Source organism: Atractosteus spatula, unplaced genomic scaffold (genome assembly GCF_055471065.1).
Source record: "Atractosteus spatula isolate fAtrSpa1 unplaced genomic scaffold, fAtrSpa1.hap1 Scaffold_86, whole genome shotgun sequence".
Taxonomy (NCBI): Eukaryota; Metazoa; Chordata; class Actinopteri; order Semionotiformes; family Lepisosteidae; genus Atractosteus; species Atractosteus spatula.
This window is the reverse complement of record NW_028296919.1, coordinates 3,943-14,994: the sequence shown is the minus strand read 5'-3', so window position 1 is coordinate 14,994 and position 11,052 is coordinate 3,943. Positions and strand designations below refer to the sequence as shown.

Here is an 11,052-nt window from a genome sequence, read left to right as displayed (position 1 = left end):
GCAGCAACCAGTCCTCCCAAAAGTCTTTTGGGGTGGCTGATCCCAGTCATCTCCTTCTGAGTGACTGTTGCCTTTCTAAGCTGGCGCAGCATGTACATGGTGTCTTTCTCAGTATGCCATGTGGCATCTTGGGCACCAACATCCTGGAAATCTGGGGAGATCTGACACAGCGGCTGATGCTGCTCCTCCATTTCCAGGGCATCTGCTTTTTCGATTTGTTCATGCCTGTGCTCTAGGAACCCTGCAGGGGGCGGTGCAGCGGTGGACCATGCCTGACCCTTGGCTGAGTGGTCATCTGGAGCACCTGAGTGATCTGGGATTGTTACCCCATTCTCACTGTTCAGGTCCACCCTGCACACTTCCTGATTGAGGAATCCCTCTATCGGCATGTTTACAATCGTTTGCTGGGCGTGGGTGTAGGACACCTGCTCGCTCCCCCCTTTCCTTGCTAGGGGTTCAGGGAGCTGCCCCAGCACTGGGATAGCTAGTTCACTGTCTTCGAACTCGCTATCACCCACCAGGCCCATGTCAGTGCGGGCAGGGATTCTGACACCCCCCTTTTCCATGTTCTGCACTAACAGGCGGGTGGCTTGACCATCCAGCTCCAGTCTGGGTGAACCACTGTTGGTCAGACTCAGACTGACAGACTGAGCTGGTGGCTGTAAGAAAACCAGCTCGGCTTTCATTCCCTGTCCCTTCCTGGGGACTGGGTGTGTTGGAAACCCTGCTGTCGAGGCAGGAACAATCAGGTCAGTCTCACTCACTACCTGGTAGTTGTGAGAAATAATGTTACCTGACTGCAGGTTCCCTAGGTCACAGCAGAGGGAATCGGCATCTGGGATCAGGTGTGTCCACAGCGCAGTAGTCCCAGTGTCCAGCTGGGCTCTCTGTCTAACCTGTGAATGTTGCACCAGGGGCACCTGGCGGTGGCCCTGTGACCGCTGCTCAAGCAGATCCTTACTAATAGAGGACCTCTCAGGGCTAAGGGTGAGGGCTACATCACCAACCAACCTGCTCTCCTGCCATCTGGATCCCTTCCACCACTGCAGGGTGGTGGTCCTGACCCCTCTTGGGTGCCAGGGTGCACAGGGAAAGCACCTTTTCATCGCCAGGTGGAGAGATCTGCTCCTCTTTAGGGATGTAAAAGGGGTATTCTTTACCTGGTGGATCAGGCGGCCGCTTGGAGCACCGCTCCTGTGGCAGGGAGGCTGTTGGGACCTCAGCCGGGACACGACTTCCCTGTATATCCGGGGAACAAGAAAATATTTTTATTTCTTGTCCAGAGGGAACAGAAGGAATCTCCACATAGGCTTCTGTGTTCGGTGGGCACTGTGTGAGCACAGTCTGCCTCTTGACCCCCCTTTCCTTCTGTACAGAAGGCTTAGGAGCCTTGACCTGTTTCCACACTTTGCCTTTCTGGTGATCCACCAAAGGTTCCACTCTGAGTCGCATGCCCTTTTCTTTTTCTACCCGTTTGAGTTTGCCGTGTGACATCAAACACCTTTCAACCTCAGTGTCAATCAGTGTCTCACTGTGTAAGACATCTCCCATGGCAGCCTTGAGGTAAAAGCTTCCTGCTTTTCCTCTGTGTTTCACTGCCTGCTCTGTGACTTCAGGGGTGGAGTCAGCACTCGCTTGGGAGTGGCTGAATTCATCCAGGCAGGAACCCTTCCGCTCAATCAGATAGACTGAGGGAGTGGGAGGGGGCGGGTCTCCGCCTCCTCCAGTGGAGAGTATCAGCTCATTCACGCTTCCGGCAGCCTTGGGGAGCGGTTGTCCCTGTCCTAATAAAACTTGTTCAAGCCTGGCCAGGCGGGCAGCTACTGACTCTTTTTGTTCAGCTTTATCTAGTCTTTCCCTCCCCCAGTGTTCTCATGGCTCTTAGGACGCTGGGTGCGGTCCTGTGTGCCTGCTTTGGAACGGGGCTTAGCCAGCTCAGGAGCCTGTGCTCCTTCGAGCAGGAGGGAGTTAACCCTGCTGGCTCTGACGGCGAACACAGTCGCTTTAACAGCTTTTTGCTCAGAGCGACTTTGGACATCATACTCCCAGGCTTTCTGCACGAATCTCTTAATATCACTCATTTTCATGGTCTGTGCATCTGTATGCATTAAGATCATCTTTCTGACTGACGGGTGGAGATTCGCAATGAATAAACCCTTGAAATGTGTGTTCTCTTCGCAACCCTCATCATTTCGCCCTGCAAAATAAGTTCGTCTAAGTCTCTCGTAATATTCGCGAGGGGACTCTGCTCTCTCGTGCTTAATGTTAAGGGCGGCGGCTATCGCGGCAGTCGGGTCAATAAACGCACTGTATTCTTGGATAAGTGCTTGACAAAGCTGCTCAAAATCATTACAGACTTTCTTCATCTGTCTAGCCATCCACTCATGTACAGCTCTGCTGGTAGTTTTCCTGACCAGAAACACTTTCTCCTGTTCTGTGGCATTTGGCAGGTACTGCAGGGTATACCTGAGGTCCTGAATATAACTCTCGATATTATTCTCTGACACCGCGGGGTCAAATCTCTCCATGTCCTTCGCTAGCTCTCTCAGAGAATGGAGGTTTATTCTTCTAGCTTCTCCGCTGACGGAGATATGGTGGAGATCGTGGTCAGACCTGTCGCTGCTAGAGAGAGTGCTTAATAGCGACTCGAATTCAGATCTTATAGCCCCATCGTTAAACTTAAAGAGTATTACTTTTAAGTACGAAATCACAGTTCTACCACAGAAAACCACAAGATCAAGTATGCAATCAACCCTGTAGATCGCAAAAGATCACAAAACAATCAAGCACTGCTTAAAGAGCAAGGGGAACTTTTTTCCTTTCGGCTTTCAGCACACTGTATTGTCGTGTATGAAACCCGCGGCGTTTTATATTGAATTATTCCGCTTGGTTGACTCATTTCAGTCTTGCCATAGCCGGTCCAGGGACGCCAATAAAATGTAGTGTGCTCTCTGAAGGCACCAGTTCTGTAGGGTTTGGGCATTTACGGGGACAATTATTAATTGTAGCCGTAAATCACAAAATGATTCTTTTAATGGCTTTAGAATCCAACCATGCGATATAACTCAAACAACGCACACACAAAGGTACTAATACACGAGGATACATTTATCAATACATAGAATATGCATATAAACCTATCAGATCTTATCGAGAGGGTTATCAGAGTACAAAAGGTATATATTCAGTCAGTTACGAAGAGTTACATATATCAAGAGGACATACGTTCAGTATATCATTCATTTAGACCGTTTCATAAAGTGAACTTGGTTACAACTTCTACATTAAATACTGAAAACAAGTACATAACTCTTAGGAATTAAATTGATATTAACTGGTTGGGATAACAATTGAATTCTCGAGCTGTAATGCATTGAAGTTGAATACTCATCCAATCTCTGGGGATTCAGATCTCCTGCAGGCACAAAGAAACAGTTGCAGGCTGTTGCTGTCCAATCCGCGCTCTCTGGCTCCGTGCCTGGCTGTGCTGTGCGGCTTGCGACGGTGCGCTGCTGATGCTCTCTGAAGACCGGCTAGTTAGAGTTGGCTTTAACTAGCGAAGTTGTACTCAGGAGAAATGTTACTGTGGGTCCCAGCAGGTCAGGAAGAGGACCGGTTCGTTCCTGATGAAGCGCCAGTTCTGAATACTGATTCAGCTGTCCACAGTTCCGACCTGTTCACGAGGCTTGCTGCTGATGCTAACCTCGGGTGGATCCTCTGGTTACTCTCTGGCAACCTCCGCTCTAGACTCTTAGAACAGAGGAAAGTTCTGGCACTCGGACACACTGGCCGTTCCGTGGTTGTCCGGGCTGAGTCTCAGGATGGTCAGGAGGCGCGCTGCGAGAATGTCCTGCCTTTGGGAGCCTTCTGCTCCTGGGCTGTCCTGCCCTGGAATTCTCCTTTGAATTCCCTTTAGAATTGTCCGAAAAAGTTCACAGAATTCTCCTGGAGCTCTGTGTTGCCTGTTTTTACCTGGAGGAACTTCAGCTCATTCATTGGCTGAAAGTTCCATGGGCATCAGAGTCCCACGTGGGTTACTCTGCCCTACCAGTCCCTGATTGGTTGATCAAGGTGAGATATGAGTCACTTACTCCTGACACTTAGGAATGCAGTCCAGATGTCCATCTGGCACTCCCTAGACAGATAGGCGCCAATGGATGACCATTGATCATGAAAGTGTTAGGAATCCCTGGTGGGAAGATACAAGGATCCTGTGCAGACGCAGGCACGGGTAATAGATGAGGCAGGCAAACAATCCAAAAACGAGAGGCAAGGTCGGGGTTAAAAGGCGAAAGGCAAATCGTAATCCAAGGAGATCTCCGGTAGCAAACAGTCCGAGGCGAGAGGCGAGGTGCAAAGTCGAAAAGGCAGAAGGGGAGTCCAATAACCAGAAAAAACGAGGTACGGGAAAAAACGCCAGGTAGATCTCTCAAGGAGTAGACTCAATACCGAGCAGCGGGAAGCAGGTGAAGATAGTATAAGTAGCACTGCGCACCGCAAGGTGGAATGTGAGCAGGTGGTTTAACTCGTGCGGCGGCGTTTGTTAATAATAACCCGCTGCTGGCACTGATTAGTTCGCTTACGAGTAGGTCTTGACAGCCTGGTGGTCGTGACAGATAGCCAGGCTTACCTAAGTGCATCCCCCTTTGGGAGCTGTCCCTTATCAAAAGAAAACACCTTTAAATCAGCCTGCATGAAAAGCTTCTCTGTGGCTGCACCACAGAGATGAAGAGAGAGATGGGGCCTCATTTGGGAAAGCACCGCAACACATAATTCTGTCTTATTAACAAGCATTGCCGCTACAATAGTGCACGAGGAGGAGCAGAGGAGGAGTGAGGATGGCGCAGATGAACACTCATTTTTACGCGCTCCTCTGGAAGGAATGCAAATAAAAGCCGAAACCCGAAAACAGTAGTGGCCATAAGAGGAAATACATCCGCGCGGCATGCCAGTGCTCCATGTTAGTATAGTGGTGAGTATCCCCGCCTGTCACACGGGAGACGACGTAGCTTTTGTCCAATCAGATTCCAATGTGTGGGATCTTACGGAATTTCCCTTCTCCGTCATTTTCTGAGCCCTATTCCAAAGGGGCATCCTGTCCACTCCTCGATGCTTTTCGAAAACCCGCCAGTGTGTTTGATTAGTGTTGATTTGTTTCGAAAAAGCTCAAAGAAGACCAATCAAGCTCTTTGTCAGGAGTGGGATTTGAACCCACACCTCCAGGGAAGACTGCGACCTAAATGCAGCGCCTTAGACCGCTCGGCCATCCTGACATGTACCAGCAGCCCCAACCCGTCCCATGAGCAACCGCGATCCCACTGCGTTCCTTGATCATCGCACTGTCATTAAAGTTACATGGAGTGACATCAGTACTGAAACCTTTGAAAAATCTGTCGGCTTTCATGACCCGTTTTCTTTGTGGAGTGAATGTTGCACACTTGCGATAAAAAGTTTGTGAACCCTTTGGAATGATCTGGATTTCTACATGAATGGCTCTTAAAATGAGATCTGGTCTTCATCTGAGGCATAATAATAAATAAAGACAGTCTTATTTAACAAACAACACACACGACAGTTTACATTGTCAATTCAATTCAATTCAATGTATTTCTAAATAGCGCCTTTCACAACAAGGTTGTCCCAAGGCACTTAACAATGGAAGTTGTTAAGAGCCTTGTGTCTAATATGACGCCTAGGTTACGTGCTGACTCTTTGAGGCAAATGTTTAAATCCTCTGAGTTAAGTGCAGAAGTTATAGTAGTCCTATCAGTATTGTTGCCTCCAATAAACAGCTCCCTAGTTTTATCGGAGTTGAGTAACAAAAAGTTTTCACACATCCAAGTCTTTCCTTCATTAATGCATTTAACTAAAGTGATAATAGAAGAGTTGTCGTTTGGTGTAAACGAAATGTATATTTGAGTGTCATCAGCATATGAATGAAAGTTCAAATTATGTTTTCGTGTTATCCTACCTAGCAGCAGCATGTAGAGAGAGAGAGCAATATTGGTCCCGGCACTGATCACCAAATTGAACTGGTGACGTTGATGAAGCAGTACAATTATTAGATATTTGAACAGAACGAAAACGATGAGTTAAATATGAAGTAAACCACTTAAGGACGGTTCCAGATAAGCCAACCTCAAACTCAAGCCTGTGTGACAAAACAGAGAGGTCAACCGTGTCAAAGGCAGCACTAAGATCTAGAAGCACAAGCACTGTTGCATTCCCCGCATCAGTAGCTAAGAGAATTTCATTTACGACTCTTGTTAATGCAGTTTCAGTGCTGTGGCCTGGGCGGAAACCAGACTGAAATTTCTCAAGTATATTATTTGAATCCAGAGACGATTGAAGTTGGGCCACAACTATTCTCTCAAGACTTTTAGATTGAAATGGGACCTTTGAGACAGGCCTGTAGTTGTTAAGAACTTGGGGATCCAAATTTGACTTCTTAAGGAGCGGTCTAACAACCGCTACCTTAAATTGATGAGGTACAACGCCTGACGCAAGGGATGCATTCATCATACTAAATATAGGTCCTGCCAGTCCTCCGAGGGAATCTTTGACTAGCTGAGTGGGGATGGGATCTAGCGAACAGGTGGTTGACTTTGTCTTACGTCTGTGTTCATGAGTCCACCATAAGAAGAAATCTGAACAGGAGTGGTGATCATGGGAGGTCACCACGGAGGAAACCACTGCTCTCCCCCCCCAAAAAAACCACCACTGCCCCTCTCAAGTTTGCTAAAGACCACATGGATGTTCCACAGCAACTCCTGGAACAATGTTCTGTGGACAGATGTGACAAAAGTTGAACTTGTTGGTAAATGTGCACAGCGTTATGTTTGGAGATAACAAAACACTGCATACCAACTCCAAAACCTCATCCCAACTGGGAAGCATGGCGGAGGCTGTACGGCTTGCAATCATCGAGGGACCGATGAATTCCAAGTGGTATCAGGAAATTCTACAGCAGAATGTCAGGGTGTCTGCCTGTGATCTAAAACCCGAAAGACGCCGGGTCATGCAACATGACAAAAACAAAGGAGTACATCAACAACAGAGTGGCTGAAACAGAAGAAATTCCATATTTTGGGATGGCCAAGTAAGAGTCCTGACCCCAATCCCATTGAAGTGCTGTGGCGTGATCTGAAGCAGGCCGTTCAGCGCAAGACATCCCAAAAATATCCATGAACTGAAACAGTTTTGCATAGAAGAATAGGCCAAAATACCTCCTAACCGCTGCTCAGGTCTGATCGGCCGCTACAGAAAGTGGGGGTTGAGGTTTTTGTCAATAAAGGAGGTTCCACTAGCTCCTTAATATAAGGGTTCACGTACTTTTTCCATCAATGACCTCGATTGTTTAAACCATTTGTTCAATAAAGAAACAGCAATGTCAAATGTTGGGCGTGTGTTGTTTGTTAAATCAGACTATCTCTATTAATTATTATGACTTAGATAAAGATTAGATCACATGTTAGGAGCCATTCATGCAGAAATCCATATCATTCCGAAGAGCAGTTTACAAAAGTTTTTCTCACAACTGTATGTGAGAGAAAAGCAGGGACGCTCACTGAGTAAGGTGGGGTTGCAGCTTCGCAAATCGCAAGGACATTCGTACGCTCAAAAGGAGACAGGAGCACCCCAGATGGGACTCGAACCCACAATCCCTGGCTTAGGAGGCCAGTGCCTTATCCATTAGGCCACTGGGGCACACTGGGTTGCGTTGATCACGCTGATGAAAAGCCAGTTTATTTTTCCTTTGCTTTTTCAAAGGGATCCCCGGAATTAGGGAAGTTAGGCAGCAGAAGGTTTACTGTGACCTGAGAAGGACCGGCATCCAATCACAGTGGTACACACACACACGCGCTCTCACTGATCTGAGCTACATGGTAACCAAGATGATCTCAGGTGCGCCGAGCTGGTACGGAACACATTGAACTGATCGACGGCGAATTGTCTCTCAGACAGGCTTTTCACCTCTGAGCTCCCTGAATGACAGTGATCAGCTAGGTGGTGAAACAGTCAGCTGCTTCTAAGCCTTAAACAGCTGCATCTGAGCGCTTCCACAGAGAGATGATTTGAAAGCCGAACATCGCCCATTGGGAACACCTTACCATCACTAGTTTAAGAGAGTCTTAAGGTCTTGCAGAGGTGCCTGTCTAATAGCATGCGCTTTGCAAGCTATAGGTGTTTAGGCTGAGGCGGAATGCCTGTTAACAAAATGTTTTTCTAAAGGGGCCTCGCACTCTTTTCCAAGCAGAGGTCCCCAACCCCACTGAGCGTCACAATGTAGTCATGTCCTAAGACGTCACCTGTTAGTCTCCATTTGTCTGCCACCAACACTGTAGGTTACGGGGTCACAACCGCACCCCGGAGAGCAGAGGAGCCGTTGGCGTTCTCGGGGCGCAGAGTGCTCTGAAGGTGGGGCGCTTGAATCTCGCTGTTGGAGGCCATCTGAAACTGACCCAAGCCTTTCCCTTGAATTAAATGTAAATAAGAAATGAACCCCAGATGCACATGGAATCAATCATGTGTTTCCTTTGAGCCGTTTCAAAGACTGCTCAAGAGTTTACCTTGCACAGATGCGCAAAGATTAATGATGGGGGTGCACGCTTCAAGGCGCCTTACAACTGTAGGGACTGATTAGAGACAATTCGTAGCGCGTGTTCGTTTCCATATACGCCCCGTGTTGCAATGGTAGGATGCAGTCAAATACTGCTTGGACGCGTATCGGCATTCTATGCAACTGGAGGACTTGAGGGTTTTTTGTGCTTGGTTCTGTTTTCGTTGACATCGCATTCGTAAGAGCGTAAAAAAAAGGCAATTCCAGCATCTGACACGAATAAAAGGGCTATTGAAACTGCAGGGCTGCGCAGCTTCTAAGATCCTTGCACACAATTCTCCGTTATTATTACTTCCTTCTTTCTGTCTAACAAAGTTCCCTTTTCCTGACCGGACGGGGAGACTTTATCATTCCAACTTGAAGCCACCCTTAAGTCCTCTGAGGTGCGTTTGTCCGCTAGCATGCATTTTGTGAACGTTTTTTTTTTTGTTGTTAAACGGAAAGCGACTTTGAAAAAGGTTTCCGCCGCCGCCCGGCACTCTATGTTAGACTGTATCAAGAAGGCAGTGGCGGCGGCAGCAGCGACGCACGCTGCAGCCGTGGCCGAGTGGTTACGGCGATGGACTAGAAAGCCGTTGAGGTCTCCCCGCGAAGCTTCGAGTCCTGCCGCCTGCGGTGTGGTCGTGTGCCTGTGCAACAAAGGAAAAGCACCCGTTTTGCTTTTCCCGCGACTTTTAAAACGCTAAATCACTTGGACCTGCTGCCTTGGACATATACTATTCTGCGTCCACAAACGACATTTCGCACCTGGAAGCAGATAATGACTCTACGCGTTCGCATGTCTTGTGCCCTACTCCCAGCCTTTGAAAACCCAATTCATAAAGCTTAAAAAACCGACTCCATATGTCTTCCTAGTGTAGTGTGCTCTCTGAAGGCACCAGTTCTGTAGGGTTTGGGCATTTACGGGGACAATTATTAATTGTAGCAGTAAATCCCAAAATGATTCTTTTAATGGCTTTAGAATCCAACCTTGCGATATAACTCAAACAACGCACACACACAGGTACTAATACACGAGGATACATTTATTAATACATAGAATATGCATATAAACCTAACAGATCTTATCGAGAGGGTTATCAGAATACAAAAGGTATATATTCAGTCAGTTACGAAGAGTTACATATATCAAGAGGACATACGTTCAGTATATCATTCATTTAGACCGTTTCATAAAGTGAACTTGGTTACAACTTCTACATTAGATACTGAAAACAAGTACATAACTCTTAGGAATTAAATTGATATCAACTGGTTGAACCCAATTCATAAAGCTGAAAGAACCGACTCCATAGGTCTTCCTAGTGCACGAGGAGGAGCAGAGGAGGAGTGAGGATGGCGCAGATGACCACTCATTTTTACGCGCTCCTCTGGAAGGAATGCAAATAAAAGCCGAAACCCGAAAACAGTAGTGGCCATAAGAGGAAATACATCCGCGCGGCACGCCAGTGCTCCATGTTAGTATAGTGGTGAGTATCCCCGCCTGTCACGCGGGAGACGACGTAGCTTTTGTCCAATCAGATTCCAATGTGTGGGATCTTACGGAATTTCCCTTCTCCGTCATTTTCTGAGCCCTATTCCAAAGGGGCATCCTGTCCACTCCTCGATGCTTTTCGAAAACCCGCCAGTGTGTTTGATTAGTGTTGATTTGTTTCGAAAAAGCTCAAAGAAAAGAGGACCAATCAAGCTCTTTGTCAGGAGTGGGATTTGAAACCACGCCTCCAGGGAAGACTGCAACCTAAATGCAGCGCCTTAGACCGCTCGGCCATCCTGACATGTACCAGCAGCCCCAACCCGTCCCATGAGCAACCGCGATCCCACTGCGTTCCTTGATCATCGCACTGTCATTAAAGTTACATGGAGTGACATCAGTACTGAAACCTTTGAAAAATCTGTCGGCTATCATGACCCGTTTTCTTTGTGGAGTGAATGTTGCACACTTGCGATAAAAAGTTTGTGAACCCTTTGGAATGATCTGGATTTCTACATGAATGGCTCTTAAAATGTGATCTGGTCTTCATCTGAGGCATAATAATAAATAAAGACAGTCTTATTTAACAAACAACACACACGACAGTTTACATTGTCAATTCAATTCAATTCAATGTATTTCTAAATAGCGCCTTTCACAACAAGGTTGTCCCAAGGCACTCAACAATGGAAGTTGTTAAGAGCCTTGTGTCTAATATGACGCCTAGGTTACGTGCTGACTCTTTGAGGCAAATGTTTAAATCCTCTGAGTTAAGTGCAGAAGTTATAGTAGTCCTATCAGTATTGTTGCCTCCAATAAACAGCTCCCTAGTTTTATCGGAGTTGAGTAACAAAAAGTTTTCACACATCCAAGTCTTTCCTTCATTAATGCATTTAACTAAAGTGATAATAGAAGAGTTGTCGTTTGGTGTAAACGAAATGTATATTTGAGTGTCATCAGC

General features: G+C 47.0%; 3 non-coding genes across 3 annotated transcripts; all 3 read right to left on the bottom strand.

The window, feature by feature from the left end:
• Positions 1–5,190: 5,190 nt before the first annotated feature.
• Positions 5,191–5,273, bottom strand: trnal-uag (transfer RNA leucine (anticodon UAG)). The gene has a single exon. It is a non-coding gene; the product is annotated as a tRNA-Leu (tRNA).
• Positions 5,274–7,634: 2,361 nt separating this feature from the next.
• On the bottom strand, positions 7,635–7,707 carry trnar-ccu (transfer RNA arginine (anticodon CCU)). The gene has a single exon. It is a non-coding gene; the product is annotated as a tRNA-Arg (tRNA).
• A 2,605-nt stretch (positions 7,708–10,312) lies between these two features.
• On the bottom strand, positions 10,313–10,395 carry trnal-uag (transfer RNA leucine (anticodon UAG)). Its single transcript has one exon. It is a non-coding gene; the product is annotated as a tRNA-Leu (tRNA).
• Positions 10,396–11,052: the final 657 nt, after the last annotated feature.